Source organism: Vidua macroura, chromosome 18, assembly GCF_024509145.1.
Source record: "Vidua macroura isolate BioBank_ID:100142 chromosome 18, ASM2450914v1, whole genome shotgun sequence".
Taxonomy (NCBI): Eukaryota; Metazoa; Chordata; class Aves; order Passeriformes; family Viduidae; genus Vidua; species Vidua macroura.
In genome coordinates this window covers 9563487-9581278 of record NC_071588.1, presented here as the reverse complement: position 1 = coordinate 9581278, position 17792 = coordinate 9563487, and the positions used below count along the sequence as shown (strand labels likewise).

Sequence of the window (17792 nt, the reverse complement as noted above, 5' to 3'; positions counted from 1 at the left end):
CCAGCCTCTTCCCACAGCTGCCCTGAACTCCTGCACTGCACCACCCTCCTGCTCAGGGCTGAGGACCCTCACAACTCTCAGCCTTCAACTGCTTCAGTTCCAGGCTGAGACCAGACTGCCCACATGGGTCAGCTCAAAGTGTCCCTTTGATGGTCCAGATGATCTCCAGGGCCGTGCTGCGAGCCAAACCTCCTCCATGCTCTGGAGCTCCCACACCAGGGCCTGGCTGCAAAGCACTGAGGGCTAATCATCCTGAAACCATTCCCTCTCCCAGAAAAGCTCTGTCTGGCTGAGGGCAGACAGCTTCTCTTTCCTGGAGGCACTGCCTAAACACAGCAAAGATTTTGTTACTGGGTCAGGTTTTTATTCCTCCCTCCTTCTCACTGCCTACAGAGCCAAAGGGCCTGTTTGTTTTGCTGTTACTTATCAGAAAGGTTTATTTGCGATTGCTTGAGAGGGGAAAAAACCCTCTGTAGCCAGGGGCAGACAAGCTCAGTGCTCAGGAACATAATGGCTGCAGCCCGCAGGCCCATATGCTCGCCATCCTGCGAGGTGGAAGGCCAGCTCTGATCACATCCAGCTGCTGGGGATACGACTGATCAGGTATGGCTGGATGTCAAAAAAACCCAGGGTCAGCTTGGCTGGGGGTTGAGGCAGGGAGGGGAACGGGCAGGGAGATGTTTAAAGTGTGCTGCAAAACTGGGAATTTTCCTGTTTGGAGATGTCAGGGCTGCAAACGCAGACACATCTCCAGCCCCCCTGAAGGGAGGGAGGGAAGGAGGAGGAGGAGGTTATATTTCCCTTGTCAGCTACTATAGCATCCTCTGGGCTTCATGAGAGAAAGAACGGGGCTTTCAGACTGCACTGAATAATTCCTGCATTTTTAGGTTCCTATTTCCTCCTCCCCGATGAATTAAGACCTAGGAATTCAGCTTGTTTGTTGTTGCTTTTGTTACTGAATATCCATGAAAAGCTCAATGTCCCTGGGAACTAATTAGGTATTAACCCTGCATTATTGCTGCATATCAGCCATGGAAACACACCATTTGGCAAAATCCCCTTGAAATATGGAAATATTGAAGGGTCAGGTGGAATGCCTAAAAAGTTAAAAAATAGGAAGATTTCTGGGATAGGGAAGGAAAGGAGGAAATATCTGAACAAAACCCACATTGTATTATTTTCTACAGTTTCTATCACATCCTAAGCAAAACTAACAGGTAGGAACAAGTCTCTTTTTAGAAGAACAATGAGCTCTCACTGGGAATTGTATCTGGGGGAGATGTGGGAGAGGTCAGGAGCTACACAGGATCTATTCCAGCCTATCCTCAACTGCTTTACTTGTTTTGTTCTTAGATCCTCAGGTTTTTTGGCAAGATACTTTTGGAAGAACACCTCAACCAGACCATACTTCCAAAGAGCTGAACCTTCAGTGCTGCAGGCAGTAGTTTTGTATTTTGGAGTATTGTCTTGCACATCATTCCCTGACACAGAGACACGGACCACTAATGGCATGATAGGAGTAAGTGTGTGCCTATCTATATTTTATTACTCATGCCATTTCAGGGGTTTGCAGATAATTAACTCTCCATACTTATTCATCTGTTTTCCCTCAAATCTTCCCATTCCACTTAAAACCCTTATTTGTGCTCCGAGCAGCAGATCAGACTCAACAGGGCTGCAGAGCAGCTTTGGAGAGGCTTTAAAATATCTGAACACTCTAAAGCCAAGCCATGGGAAATGGGATTGCTCCCATCCAGCCTCCCCAGGCCACAATGAGCAACACCCTCCTCTCCTATGGCTTCAGAACTCCTGAGCCCCTAGTGCCAGGGATCCAGCCCCTCAAACCTGAGTGTTTCTCCAACACTGTGTCAGCCCAGACACACTGACTCAAGCCAACACCACTGCTGAACCAAAATATTTTGATTGGATAAAACAAACTCCTGAACTGTTTAGACTTTGCCTGAGCAGACTCACAATGGAGGTTTCCTTTTCAACTTCCCTATTTATTCTCATGTCTGCCATCGTGCAGTTGGGGTGAGCACAGCCAAACGCATTCCCTTCTCCTTTCCCCCGGCTCCCCAGGGAAAGGCCAGGTCTCCAGGACTGTCTCCAACCCAACTGTGGATGACTTCAGGAAACCCTACACATGGCTATAATGCAAAATTATTATTACAGCTCTTTGCTTTCCAGTTGTACAAGCACTTCCCACAAACCCTGAATGGAAGTGAAAGGCTTCATTTCAATTGTTAATGGGTTTACAGAAGGCAGTGTCCTTCCCAAAACATCCTTGTCTCCCTTTTCCAATAAAATAACCTTGTGCTTCTCACCGTGCACAAACCAGCTCTCAGTGCTCACAGTGGGAGGTCTCTTCTCACACCAGATTAAAGCCAGACAGAATCAATTAAAGTAAAAGGGATGGGGTCTGCTGAGATGACAGAAAGCATTTGGGGCAAAATCTCACAGCTGAATGCTGTGAGATGCCATTGCCCAGACTCCTGCTCCTCCATGGAAGCTGTGGCACATCATCTCTCCAGATGATTTCAGACTGCCAGTCCTACCGAATTTTTTTTTTTTCCCTTGCAATGGCTCATGGGGCTAAATAGCAAGGAAGATACAAGTCAGAGACAGAGAATATGAATGTAGGAGATGATCAGAGGAGGGACTTTGGGAGGGATGAATAACAGCTTTGCTTCCCTCCATTACTCAGGGATGACTAATTCCTGTGGGGCCCTGAGATAAGAAAACCAAACCCAGATTTTTGTACCTCACAGATGAACACATCACTGCTCCTTCTGAAGACTCATTTTCCACTTTCTATCCCTCCACAAGCAACCCCTCAGGATCTATTTCTATATCTGCACCTATTCTATATCCCCTCAGACCCACGCTGTGCACACCCCTGCCTTTGTCCTGCAGTGACCCCAGGCCATTCCCTTGTGCCTTCCCAAAGGGAATGGGAATGCCTGCAGCCCGTACAGACCCTCAGAACAGATGCTGGCTTTGTAACTTTACCCCCTGCCCCGTGAGCTGTGCCCCTCCCTCCCCTCCTCAGCTGACATGCCATCCAATTTGTCACCTACAAGGGAGGTCAGGGTCCTGCTGGGTGCCCAACATCTCTCAGCTTGGGGCACTTAGTTTCACATTTTTTCTCCCACTAAACAAGATGTTCAAGCAAAAGAAGAACAAGGCAAAGAAACTGACCTAAGAAAAGGAATGATGCAGGCCCTGTCTCATGGGGGACGATTTTTCTTTGCTTCCCTCCCACCTAAGTTCTCCTGGTAGCAGGCACAGATTTCCAGGGGGAAAATCTCTCTGCAAGATCCTGAGACCTTCATCTTCCTCTGGGAGCAAGTAAGCAGCATTAGCTCTTAGGAGATTGCCTTGCTTGGCTGATCTGTGGTGTGAACAGGCTCTAATTAGTCATTTAACTTAAGGACAAAGACTCCCAAGAGAAGATTTCAGAGGGGAATTCAGAGCTCTTCAGACTGAAATCATGAACTGTGTAATACAATTGCTTTGCATCGCCTTGTCATGAGCTCTGCCTCCTCCTCCTCATTTGCCTATCTATTAAAATTGGTGCTCTGAATACTTCCACAGGCATGTTTGCCAAACCGTGGCTTGTGCAGTCTCCATGGAGCCACCTGAGAAAATTCCCACCCCACTGGCTCCTGGGGTTGGGCTGGGAGAGGAAGGTGTGGCTGTCTGAGGATGTGGGGCTGCTCAGGAGCAAGGGCTTCTTCAGGGCTGTCTGATACAGCACAGGAGACACAAAAACTGCTCAAACCCCCAGACTTCCAGCAAAGGGGTTCCTAGAGCTGCGTGCTTTCAACACCAGACTTGAACTGGACTGTTTTAAGGCTGTTCTTCATTTAAATCCTAATCCAAGTATCAATCTTGAGCCTACATCTTCAAATGATTCCAACATCAGCTGAACATTCCCAGAACTCTGAGGTTATCTGATATTTTATTATAAGCAGCCACAATGCAGTGCTAATGTTTGCTACTTTCCTAATGTACATCACAGGGATGGGAAGATTGGATCTGTGGCATTCCCAGCTCCAGTATTTTCATGAGTTCCCTTAATACAGTATTTTCCCCAGCTTGTACTATTGCTGGTAGAATATAGAATTATTAAAGTTGGAAAAGACTTTTAAGATCGAGTCCAACCATTCCCCCACCACTAACCCATGTCCCCAAATGCCACATCTATATGTCTTTTAAAAACCCTCTGCCCAGCCTGGCTTTGGACACTTCCAGAAGGCCAGGGACAGCCACAACTTCTCTGGGAAACCTGTGCCAGAGCCCCAGCACCCTCAGAGAGAAGACCTTGTTTCCTAATAGCTCATCTAAACCCACCCTCTGGCAGTGGGAAGGAAGGAGAGGTCGGCATGAGATCCACAAGCACCAGTGGAAGCCCTTGATAAGTCCTTGGAGGACACTCCACTCCCTCCCCATGCACGCTGGCAAACCTTGATGTGCAGACGTGCCTGACACGGTGTGGCACAGAGAGGGAGGGAGGGAGGGATCCCCGGTGTCCCCAGGGCCCCGGCCGAGCCCCAGCGCTCCGGCTGCTCACCCAGGACCATGGACAGCAGTTCCCGGCTCCCGGCGCGCTCCGAGCCCAGCGCCGGGCACAGGGCGGGAGCGGGCTTGGATTCCTCGGCTGCAGCTTGAGAACACTCACGTAACGTGTCGTGAACCAGCTGCGCTCACCCTGAGCGCTGAGGCTCCTCAGTGAGCGCACAACAGCCCCAGCAACACCCTTCTCCCTGCGGAGCTCGGGTGGACACCTCATAAGAGGGCAGAGAACTTGGAATCTCTGCTCTGCTGTAAACAGAAACCTGTTCCCTGCCCCATGTCCTGACAGTATCCAGGATGTAATGGCAGCACCCAGAGGAGCACTTGTGACTCCTTCAGCTTCCACTATAAGCAGCCCCTGGTTTCCAGGACATACTCTAAGGATTTTTGTGCAAAGGACAAGTTGTTACACACCCACATTTATTCCGTGCCAGAAGAATTTGCCAAACAAGAGTGTGATGGCACCTCATAGGATTTTTGGGATGGTCCCTTGCAACTCGGGATGTTCTATGATTCCATGATCTCCATTTCTGAGGTGACAATGCCACTTTATACACCGAATTTACAACCACACTACTCTGGATACATGCACAGCACTGGTGATACACATCTTTCCAGAGGGAAAGAAGAAACAGCACATTCATCTCTGCCATTACACTGCAAATTGTTTTAAATATCAATGCAAGCATATAATTAATTAATTCCCTCACATTTCCAGTTCTACACAGTTGTCTCAAAATAAGGGGACCATCAGCCACCACTTTTACTTTTACTTTGACAAGTGCAATATCACTGAGATATTACAAGACCAGTACTCCTACATCATTCTCATTCAGCATCCAAAGTTCAGCTTGGAGAATAAGGAAAATGAGAGCAATGGCTAGTGACAGTAAGCCTTGATAGGGTCATGGGCTTTGCAACAGCTCCAACATGCAGGAGGGTGAAAGCATCACTCTCAAAGCAAAGGGACAGAGGAAAGAAATGAAGAAGGGGGAGAGGAAAGAAAAAGGAAAGGTTGATGGACAGTTGGACTTGTTGAGGGTGAAATCAATTAAAGTGCATCAAATCCAGAATTCATGCTTTTTCAAAGTGACAAATATGCGCTGGAAACTGAGAAAGACTAGGGGAAAATAATGTCTTTGACCTCCCGGAGACCGGCTGTTCCTTCCGTCAGAGGAGCCAGAAGTGAAGTGAGATGCGTTCATGATAAATTGTAACAGCCAGGCAGCCACCTTAAAAAAGAACGAGGTGAAAAGGTTACAGAAGGGACCCAAAATGCGAAGAATTCAACCAAACATCAAGATAAATCAGCTCAGGCCCCTGTGTGTGCAGAGCCAGCCTTCACAGAGCTGCTGCGGCTCATCTCAATTTGTTAGCCTGGCCTGAAGTGTAAGAGACACACACAGCTTGTTTACAAAAGCTTTGGAAAACATCCTTACAAAGGGCTGCCTCACCTCAGCCTTCCCAGGTGAGGGGACACCGTGATCACCCTGCCTGCCATCCCAGCTTAGAGCCTGTCAGACAGAAACTCCTCGGATGCACACAAATATCCCCAGCAATCCTGTGTTTTAGGAGAAAGCTTTTCAAGGGTTGGACACCTCTCTCCCACTAAAGCAAACATAAAATACTCACACTTCTGAAAGTTTCAAAGCCTTAGTATCTCTTATTTTCCCTTGCACTTAGACAGAACTTCCTAGTTTTGATCTTCAAAGTGTGCTACAAATATTTGTGTCGATGCTTCCGCTGGTATGGAACTTTGGATTTTTTCCCTTATTAACAACTAGAAATGATGAACTCTGATGATTACTCTCATGCAGAATAGTTGAGTGCAAAGCTAGAATATTTTAAAGACTCGATAAGTATATGATACATGCTAATAAAGTATTTGAAGCATTGTGCCCTGCTGCGAATATATATGTTCACTCCATTAAATGTCCAAGAAAATATGTCAGTGCAGGTGAAATGGAGCTCAACATTAAAAAATGACACAATTCACTTGACAGTGATGCTCTCCACACAAGGTAAGATTTCATTTTACCTCCACATAAGGTAAAGCTTCCCCAGCACTGCATCTAATGGTTTATGTGAGCTCTAACAAAGGCAAAGCAGAATTTTGGGGAGTATTTAGTGCAGTTCTGCACCCCCTCTGATGCTCAAACTCTGACTGCAGAGTTCTCACTTTAGCCCAGGTGTTTGTGACACAGGGTCCTCCTTAAACTATTCATGCCTATCAATGGACACTTCCCCAGGTCTTCAAGCAAGAGCTGCTCAAATCTGACTACTTCCAGACTGACCCTTGAGGAGGTCACTGACAAAGCCATGGTTTCTCTCCTGTCCTGAGCCTTTCCTGGCACTGACAGCACTGTAGGAAGTGATTTATACCAGAGATGCTCAGCTAAGCCAGGTCACACTGCTGACTGCTGCAGGGCAGCCAAATCAGGGCAGAATTCCTCATGCCTGGGACCCTGGCTGGCACAGAGGCCTTGCTGTGGCCAGTGCCTGCACCGGGGAGTGGGGCTTGGCTCGGTGCTGTTGCTCCGAGGAAGCTCAGCTCTCAAGCCCTGGCTGGCATCCTCACAGCTCTGCCTTCAGACAGCACTGGTGAGCATCTCACCAACTGCTCCTGACACACATGCCCACCCCACTCTTGTTGCATTTTTCCTCACAACAACCTTCCCTGGATGGTCCCTTCCCCGAAACAGCATGATTCTCTCAGGGAGACACGAGTTCACATCAACAAATCCTTCCCGACACTGCCCTGAAGCACTTTCGCTATGATCAGCTATTCAGAGTGATGGGACACACTAGTTAGATCTCTCTGTGTGTTTATCAATCCCTTCTCAGCCATTTTCCTCTGTAAATCCGTCAAATCTTTTTCTTCAAGCTCTGTGGGAACAGTTAGGAGCTATCTCCTCAGAGGTGCCTGCCCTGCCACTTGGATTTCATCCTGTTCCTGGAGAAGTTGGATGTCAGCAATGGCCAGCACAGTGCAGACACAGCAGCAGCACTGCTGCCAGTGCCCTTGGAGTGACAGGATCCACTCCAAAGACCCTTAAAAATCCCTTACAAAACCCCCTGTCCCTGGGCAGGGGACTGCGAGGAGTCCTCTTAAACTGGGATGGAGAAGGAAGAAAGGGAAAAGCACAGAGATAAAATCCATTGAGTAAAAAGTCTGTAACACCCCAAAGCAGACACAAAATTTGTTCTGAGAGGAGCCAAGGCAGGAATCCAGCTACTCCACAGGATCTTACAGGATTTTAAGGACACAGGACTTGAAAGCATATAGGACACAAGGCATACATTACCTATCCACACCCACATACTACATATCCACTGCAACCCTGCAATGAACACCACGGAAGCCACATACTGCCACCCATAGATTCAGACCTGACAAATGTCCTTTTATCATTCCAGAGAATTTGAGCTTGAAAACCCACACATCTTTGCTTTAAATAGGGAGCATCAGCCAGTCTGTTTGCCTTACAGTGATGCCTGTAATCTTGGTGCAGGCAGTGATTTGCCAGCCAGCCTAAATGTGCCCAGATGCTGTCCAGTGGAACTGCCCTCTGCAGCTTACATGCACTTTGATTGTGCAGATCTGGGTCAGCACCCTGCATCCTGACAAACATCAGAGGAGAAGAGGCTTCTTTCTCCTTTCACCACTGTCATCAGCTGAGCTGGTTTTCAGCCCTGTTCTGCAGCCAAGGAATGCAGCACAAAGCAGGGACGGGATCTGCCTGGTTTGGGAATCAAGCCCTAATCAACAAGCTCCAGGTTCTCCACACCACCAACCAGGTACATAAGACTAAATTGTGAAACTTTTGGGAAGATACAGATTTTGTCAGCTCTCTGCCAGGTGTAAGTATCACCAGTTATATTTTCTTAATTGTACAGCATTCCCACTAGTAACAACCCAAAATTTAGGATAATCCCTAGTCTCCCACCAAGCTACCTATTCCAAAGGAGACCTACAAGGATGGTGAAGGGTCTAGAGGGATGGCAGAGGTCACCTGGAATGTTCAGCTGGAGGAGATTGAGGGCAGAGCTCACTAGGGGCTGCAGCTCCTCCTGAGGGGCAGCTCTGATCTCTGCTCCCTGTGAGCTGGGACAGGACCCAGGGAATGGCTGGGGCTGTGCCAGGGCAGGTTTAGGTTGGACATCAGGAAAGGTTCTTCCCCCAGAGGGTGCTGGCACTGCCCAGGCTCCCCAGGGAATGGGCACAGCCCCGAGGCTGCCAGAGCTCCAGGAGTGTTTGGACAACGCTCCCAGGGACAAGGAGAGGTTGTTGGGGTGTCTGTGCAGGGCCAGGAGTTGGACTGGATGACCCCTGTGGAGCCCTTCCCACTGAGGATATTCCATGATCCTATTCCTTGCTTGCTCACCAGCCAGAACAAGCACACAGGATCTGGAATCCTCCCCTTGGAGCCCTGCAGGGCAGGGCAGGGATCTCCCAGAGCCGCCCTTCGTGCTGGATTTTATCAAGGGAGCTGGATGCGAGCGGAGAGACAAACATGGAGTTACAGATACAAAACCAACAGAACATCTTACCATCCAAAAAAAGGGGTTCTGTCACTATGATTGAATAGTTTCTGCTCAGGCTTCTGATGTCTCCTGTCAGAAGAGGCAGATGAGAACAGACCACGTGGCAGGAACAGCTTCACTAAAATGACTCTGGTAACAGCAACCAGACAGCTCCGTAGCCAACACATCCACGAGGGGAAAAACCACCTCCAAGAGCCACAGAGCAGTTGCTATTCTTCTAGGACTGAATCTGTGTCTTTGTCCAAAAATAGTTGCCATCCGACCATCAGCATTTTTAATTATGGGTTTTGTTGCCTCTCCCTAAATTACTCTCACATAATCTTCCATTATAAAAGCATTTCAATTATTTTTTTTTTCCATCTCCTCTAAATTCTTTTCCTGTTTTTGAGGACTTCAAGATAATTTGGTGCTGAAACACTTTGTGGTGAGTTACGGAGGGAGATGAAGCTTTTGCTTTTTAAAGGAAGAAAATAAAAGAACCTTTTTTTAGCTACTGTTTCATTACAACTTGTTATAAAACTGAATGCTTTTTTTTTTTAAGATAAAGAAGTAAACATGTAAACAGTAAAATGTGCCCAACCAACAGCTTCTCTTTGCTGATCCTTGACACTTGGCTTCATCACAACTGCTGCCACACAAAGCCAGGCTGCAGCTCTTAGGCCATATAAATGGTAAAGCTTTAGTTTTAGAAGGATAGTACGATTGAAAAGGGAAAAAATCTCCAACCAATGTTTTTCCTTATTAAAGGACTGGCTCTGGAGAAGGGTCAGAGCTGAGACACTGTCTGGAGTCCAGCCATAGCATGTCATTAACACACACCATGTGCTCTGTGCACCTGAGTGACCAGGGTTGATGCTTCCAGCCCAAAATTCCTGCAGAAGCTGGTCAGTGCCCACCAAGTCATCACACAAAACAGGCTTCCATCCCCTGCCTTGTATAGAAGGGTCAGCTCCAGCCTCCCCTGGAAACCCCAAAACAGAATGTTTCCTGGGGATACCAGGACCTGATCCTAATCTGTGACTCCAAAGCAGCACAGAGGAAGAGGTGATAGATTTTACCATGAGTTTGTCTTTCCTGATCCCCAAGTGTTATGTGCTGGTGAGTGAAATCCATCACCAAATGAAATAAGGCCATTTCCTCCAAATATAAATCCTGGAATTACTGGTGAGGAAGGGAGCTCAGTACAAGTGCTGTAACACTGTGCCATGCACGTAATTCAGCTGGGATAATTCACAGCTTTCCAACCTTTGGAAAGCCTGACTCACAGAGATTTGTGATGGACCTGAAGCTTTAAGCCCCCTCCTCCTCCCCTCTGGTACAACTTCCTACACCAACCCTCTGGGACATTAAATCTTCCAGTTGCCATTTTCTCCTAGGCAGGGAGGATATGAATTTCATAACTCCTCAGCTGAGCTGCCATCAAAAGCCAAGAAATACGACAGGAAACCAAGAGCATGGCCTCCGAGCGCTCCGTGCACAGCCACGAGAACCCAGGACTGGACAAGCCATTAAGAGCAGCACACGGTGCCTGGAGCACAGGTCCACGGGGTGGGTGAGGCAGAGCACTGACACTTGAACAGCTCAGAGAGGGATGAAATCAGAGCGGACAGAGCCAGAGCCTGGGCTGAGGCTGGTCATGCACAGGAAAACCTGTGCTTAGCAAGGAGTCACTTTTTACATGTCTGACTTCGGGGGTTGTGGAGGGACTGGGCTGCCAGAAGGGCTGAAGGAGGAAACCAAACCCTGAATTCAGGCACGTAACTGCTAGAGGAGAAAACCACTGCCTGTTTCCCACTTGAACTTGTGCCTCTCTGCTAGAGCCAAGGTGAGGGGAGACCTGGTGATGGCACAGGAGTGGCAGAGGCTGAAGCACCCCTGCCAGTGCAGATGTTTTGCCAGCAACTCACAGGTCACGAAGCCCAGCAAGGATCACAACAGGAACAAAGCATTTCCAAAGAAAACAATCTGGCTGTGGAACAGCCTTCCAGAGGAAACTAGCCTGGCAATCCACCCCTGAAGGCACACTGCAAAGCTTTCCTCCTCCTATGAACTATTTCATCACAAGCAAAACGTTTACACAGTTATTCCTACCCCAAAGGACTGCATTTAGCCCTTTCTTTCATATATTCAACATGAATTAAAATAAAAACCCAAGCATTTTTAATGAGTTAAGCCAATACCATACTTTCCCCTAACCACAGCTTTTACTCCCCAAAATAAGAGCTGAATAGATAACTTCCAGGAAGAATCTATACTTCTGTCAGACAGTACTGGGGCCTTGAGCAAGCTGATCTAGTGGGTGACACCCCTGCCCATGGATGATCTCTGAGGCTCCATCCAACCCACACCATTCTGTAATTTCTAGGATTCTGTGACTCTTGCAGATGATCTAAAGAGCTAAGCTGGCCAGCACAGCACAGTGTTTCCCCCATAGAGCTGGAAGCCAAGAGGAGGAGGAGATACTTTGCAGGGGTCGCAGAGCTGATACCACAAATGCATCCAAGTGCTGTGGCCAACAAACTTCAGCTAGCCAAGGCTTGCCACTGCAATTGGAACAATCAATAGCTGGGGAGCCCCTTTGTGCTTGTGTAGTAACCTGGGTCATGCAGAAGGGAAAAAACAGTGTGAGTATCCATGACATACTGTAAAACAATCATGATATATTGTAACACAACTGTTCCAAAGCCTCTAGAAAAACCTCAGTAACACAGGTGAGGCTGGCTAGGGCAATAAGATCCTATGGGTGCAGCCAGGCCCTGCCAATTTGTACTTAATTCCTGCTAACAGAAAGCACCTGAACATTGTCAGGAACCTTCTAGCAAGAGAAAATTTTCCATTTTTGTGGGGGGATTTAACTCTTGGATGACTGGAAAAAAGGAAGAAGCCACAATAGCTGTTGTCTTCCCAAAGCCCAGGCTCCTGATCAACCCCCACTGTTGCCCAGGAGTTCAAACCTAGTAACAAGGCTGAGTTTAAATTTGATGAGCCCTATGAACTGGCACAGCTGCAGAGGATGTGACATAATTGTGCACCTGAAATAACCTGACAGCTTGTCCTTAAAGTCAAAATGTCCTTCCATACTTTGCAGAGGCAAAATGAACCCAATCTGGGCTTGGCAAAAGCACCTGACAAATGGCACTTGTGTGAAACCCTCCCAGATGATGGTGTAAGTCCAGAGGGGAGCCAAGCCTGAGGACAAGGAGCACAAGGGGCAGGGATTTGTGTTCCTCACAAGGTGACAGCTCTCCAAACCCATCCCTGAATCCCCAGCCTGGCTGGGACACCATGGCCCATCTGAGCTGCAACCTCTGCTTTTGCACTTGCTCTTTGCTTTTCTCAGCTCTCAAGCTCAGGAGATGAGTTAAGCACAAAAATAAAATAAATGGCTTTTTCTTTCCTCATTTCCCTTTACCATACAATTACAGAATGGTTGGGTTGGAAGGGACCTTAAAAGACCACCTAGTCCCAACCCCCTGCTCCCTGCAGGCAGCTCCTTGGCACTTTGTGCTTTTCCTTGCTTTCTCTTCCAATTCACCAGCAGCATCCTCCCCCCTCTCTGCTGCCTGCTGTGGCAGCATTTCTGCCCCACAGAAGAGAATAAATACATCAAGGCTGTCAAATCCCTGTTGTTCTGGCTGGGAGGAGGTGGTGCACCCCTGCTGGGTGAGATTACTTCCCACAGGGATGGATGGCTCTCCCCTCACTGACAGCTCTCCAACAGCGAGCAATTCCTGTCCAGCCAGGAAAAGCAGGCAGCAAACGTGGCTAAGTGGCCCTTGGGACTGATGGGGGCAGGGAGGGGGGACAGGAGCTCAGCCCTGCTCACAGCAGCCCTGCTCTGCTGCCCGGGGTGCTGCCAGGGACACAGCTGGGCTCTCCTTGCTGGCCCTGCCTGGGATTCCCCAAGCAGGGGGGGCAGTGAGAAATGGGGATATTATTCCTGCTCAAGTCTCAGGGCAAGTGTCAGCCTTAATCCTGCCCAGGCCTGACACCTGGAACCAGCAGCTCTCAGTGCCTAAATACATTAATGAATGGGAAATTCAGGAAGATGTGAAGGTGGACAGGGAAGAACGTCTCTCTTTGCCCTTGGGAACACGTGTTTTCCATAGGCCCTTCACACTCCCCAGGCAGCAAATGTTCTGGGCAAAAACCCATCCTGAGCTGCACACTTGGCACAGATTTTGGGACAAGAGCTAGCAGGGAAGTGGCATTCACTTGGGAAATAGATTTCCCATGGGGAAAAAACAAACAAACAAATAAAAAAAGCATAAAGAAAAGGTTTGGCCTGTTTGCATTTCCCAAATCAGTCTCTGAAACATCCTGGTAAGCTGAGGAGCAGCCACCTGACCTGCAGGTCATCACCTCACCCCAGGAACCTGCCATGGTGGTGCTGTGGGTTTGGGTTATGCCAGCTAAATTACCTTTAAATTCTTGGCTTTTTGAATTAAATACATAGAAAAGAGTAAAATGAGCATCGAGCTGCTGTGATGAGACTGAGCAGGATCACAATGAGTCATCTGGAGCTTCTCCACCTCTAGACCAGCCTCTTCAAAGACACTTAAGGGAATCAATTGCCCATATCCCACTCAAATCCTCTCTCTATGTGGTTTGTGAAGCTTTAAGCCCCTTTCCCACTGCCACAACCTCCATCCCTCACCTCTGAAGTCTCTCTAGTCCATTATTCTGGAGGCTGGTTCATGAACAAAGTGTTCACTTTCCGTACTGCCTAATGAAGATGTTCCTGGCCCTGAGCATTAGATCTACTGCACACTTAATGGAAAAAATAGCTATTCTTACCATTGGTGGGTCAGATGAGTTTCTTGGCAGTGAGGGTGGTGCAGTTATGTGGACAATCAAACAAGCCAGTGATTATTGACAATGCATTTTTGAGGAAATCATTGCTGTTTAAACTCTAATCACAACAATACCTCATTTAAAAGCATAAAAGCTTTCACTCAGCTTTTCACTACCTTTTTTTTTTTAATAGCTAGACAATTAAATAAATCTCCTGACACTTAACCATCATTTACCCAACAGTCAGAAAGTGGATTCAATGCTTTTGCATCGGTTAGATGATGATATTAGAGCAAAAACTGAACAAGTACAAGCAGGTAAAGGAAGACCTGGGAGGAGTGTGTGCTGCACTCAACAATAACAGGGTAGCTTCTGCAGGGGAGAAGGGGATTTTTTGGTCTTCCCTTTTTCAGACACCAAGATCATTTCTAGCATTATTGTGTTGCACGTATTTTAGTGCTCTTGGGCAAAAAAAAAGAGTTCTTCCCTCTTTTATAATCTGGAAACTGAAGTACAGGACAATGCCACTCTGAAATTCTGTGTCTGGATCAGGAATTGAGTGTGGATGCGATGAGTTGTTCAAAAAGTAACCTTTCTACACTTAACCCTCAACCAGTCTTTATTTTGTCAGCATTTCCACAAAACTAGTACCTGAAGACTTCAGAGTAAGTGTGGATTAAAGCTCAAGAGGCAAAATAAGCTGGGTTCTCATGCATTTTTGTTAGCATTTTAGGAAAAGCTGCATGATCTTACAACATTGCCTGCAAATTAGCACTGAAACAACTGGGATTGACCCTGCGCTGGTCTGAGCATCAGCCCCTGGCAGATCACAGATCTTTTATTATCCCTGATCCCAGTGGTGCTCTTAATTCCCAGCTGTAGCACTTCTACCTCAGGTTCCTCAAGTGAAGAGCACGTCCTTCTGATGCCATTATTCAGAAGCTGATGCTAAATAACTCCTAAATTTATTGCCTTCTGCCTGCTGTCAGCTGCCAGTAGCTGCAATGGGAATATCTTTCTCCTTTTCAGATAGCAACAGCCATGATAGAAAATTCAACTCTTCCAAGCAGTGTTGGAGTTTGAAATGTATTATTATATATTCATTAGCCTACACTGAATTTCATGGGTGCTTTATGATGAGCATTTCAGAAATAAAATATAAAATGGAAAGGAAGGCCTTTCCAGCCTCATTCCAGACCCTAAATAACTGACAGCTACATAGACAGTTGATTGTTTCCTGATCTCTGCTTACTCAATTTTTAAAGAGATCCCATAGGTAAATTTTACAGAGATGGATCTTTGTTTTTACCTCCCTCACACACCTCCTTTTGGCAGAAAAATATGGCTCCACAAAGGTGTTTATGATGGGGTGGAAAGAGTTAAGGCCTCCTTCCACGCCTCCCTCTTGATTGTTTTAATTGGCTGTTGGATGACCTGAGCACCTCTTGGATGGGCATCCACAGGCTCTCCAGGAGGGAGCAGAGACTCCAGACCAGGGTCACCCTGGCTGGCACAGGGCCATCAATCAATGCCCTCAGGATGGATCCAGTGTGGCCCAAGAGCCCTGATGGACAGGGAATAACCTCCCTGGCCATAACCCCGGCAGCTCCAGAGGGGTCACTGGCCCCAGGGCCGGCAAACTTCAAACAGGGAAAAGGCAACCGTGAGCAAACAGCAAAACCCCCAAAACCAACACACAGGAACCGTCCTGGTGAACCCCCAGAGCCAAGGTGAGGGAGGGGACACACATGGGAGCCAACAAGGAGGAGCAGCCCCTGAAGGGTGAAGTAGCACAGGTACTAGCAGTAGTAGCTCCAGTCCTGGGCATCCCCCAGGGAACAGTGGCACCACCACAACAGGACAGCACAGTGACACAAACGTGCTTTCCACAGCAGAGTGAATCAGGGCCCAGATCTAAGGTAGCACCAACCACAGGTCCTTTCTGAGATGTGTGGGGATTGTCATGGAGCTGTAAGAATATCTGTGCTATTGAAAGAGCAGAAAGCATGGAAAACCAGCTAAAGGAAGAAGGAAAAGTGGAAATATCTTTTTCTGGTGAGAATACTGGCTTATATTGGCCTCAACAGCATAAAAAATTACTGCTTTATGTGCTCCCTGGTGTGAGAGCTGCACTAGCAATGGCTTGTTTCTCTTGGACAGACACACCAAACACCTCAAACTACTTGAGATCCTCTGCTTCTGAACAGGGCATAAAGGAGGGGTGATAATCCAGGTAACTCCGCCAGCTCTAAGGTGTCAGTCACTTCAGAAGCAAGATTTTCTCAAGAAACAGCTCCTGAATCACATGAGCACATCCCAGCAGTGGGAGCACACCCTGAAGTCAAGTCCTCGGTTCCCTGTTGCTCTGGAGACCAGGCAGGAGCTGCCTAAACTCTGCAGGGCACTTACCCCCGGGGCTGTGTGCTGGTTTCACACCCTCTGGCCTTGCCCCTGCCCTGGGCTGCACCTCCTCGTGTCGCTGCTCACGTCTCAGAGCTCAGAGGCTGCTCTGCTGCAATTATTTGCGCACTCTGGGGGGAGGAACACAGTGCATGGCCCCCAGGGGCAGGCGGCTCCGTATTTATCCTGGAATGGCAAACAACACTGAGAGCAAAGAAGAGAAAAAGGCAGATAAGATAAAAGTGTGTTACCAGGTCTAACAACACAAAATCAACAAAGACCACAGCAAAACTTATCTGCAAAGACCAACAAATGCAGCAGCAAGGGATCCTGACGGAGGACATTGGATCAACCACAGGACTGGTGAGACAGAGCTGTTTGGGTCTTGGAATGCCCAATATCAAGTCACAGGGAATCACTGTCAGTGGCTCAAGAAAATGGACATAAAAAGATGTTTTTATGGTCTTTGTCCTGCCCACACCATGACCCTGTAACTGCAACCAGCACCTTCATAATACAGAACTGAACCAAAGACTTCCCCACACGTTCTAACTCCAGAACAAGCCCCAGGCTGATGTGTGCCTGAAGAGTGGTGTGAAATGCTGCAGCAATTAATTCCCAGTATGTAATGGGACTGGATATTCCTCCCAGAAGATAGATTCACTCAGCTGTGAAGGTTTTCTCTGTCATTTAAGAAATATCCCCATTTGCTGAAGTTTTAATTAATGTGTGTGGTTAATTTATAAAGTGAAATGAAGTGTACTTGTTAGACAAACTGCATAATGATGAATCCAGAGGGGAAAAAGCAAAAAGGAGGTACTAGAAGAACCACATGTGAAAACCATATGGAAGAGTGTTCCACCAGCTTGGAACCAGATGGAAGAAAACATTGTCCCTGGACACTGTACAGAGTCCTACTGATAACAGATGATAAATCATTCACTGAGTGTAAGCAGGAGAGTGAACATCACCACAGACCGAGCTGTGCAGGGACAACAGGACCACGAGCTGGGGGACATTAGATAAAAGGACAGCATGAAAAGCTCAGATGTCACCCCCTCGTGTCGATCTAATCGGAGCCATTATCAGCGAGGACAGCCCGAAGAGCTGCAGAAAGGAACAAAGGCAGAGCAGCAGGGGAGGAATGCACTGAGGGAAACCACAACACAGCCCAGTCGGAGTAATGAGAGGCTGAGCAGGGAGAGGGGAGAGTTGTCTGGATGTTCACCCCTACAAAGGAGATATGAACTGAGTCCTGTCCCTGAGCTCTAACTTCTCTGTGTCAGCTCTGACAAGTCATTTAAGGTCACCTGAAGTGAAAGGGCACCCTCCCATTCACTCCAAAGCGCTGCTGCCTTCTCCACCACACTGCATTTCCCAGGGAGCCGAAATCCTTCCACACTCCTGCTCAACCTGAGGGTTCTCTGTGACAGCATCTCTCTTCTCAGGAAGGACAGCTGCTCCTGACACAAGAG

General features: G+C 47.7%; 1 protein-coding gene and 1 long non-coding RNA gene across 3 annotated transcripts in view; one reads left to right on the top strand and one right to left on the bottom strand.

Moving 5' to 3' along the window:
- TBX3 (T-box transcription factor 3) overlaps positions 1-4718 on the bottom strand; it is a 148256-nt gene extending 143538 nt beyond the window's left edge. For both annotated transcript variants that reach the window (XM_053993717.1, XM_053993718.1), the window contains exon 1: positions 4577-4718. The gene's annotated coding sequence lies outside the window, so the exon portion shown is untranslated. The remainder of the gene's footprint in view (positions 1-4576) is intronic.
- Positions 507-4148, top strand: LOC128816258 (uncharacterized). The gene is made up of 3 exons (XR_008439842.1): positions 507-603; positions 1354-1519; positions 3598-4148. It is a non-coding gene; the product is annotated as an uncharacterized LOC128816258 (long non-coding RNA).
- Positions 4719-17792: the final 13074 nt, after the last annotated feature.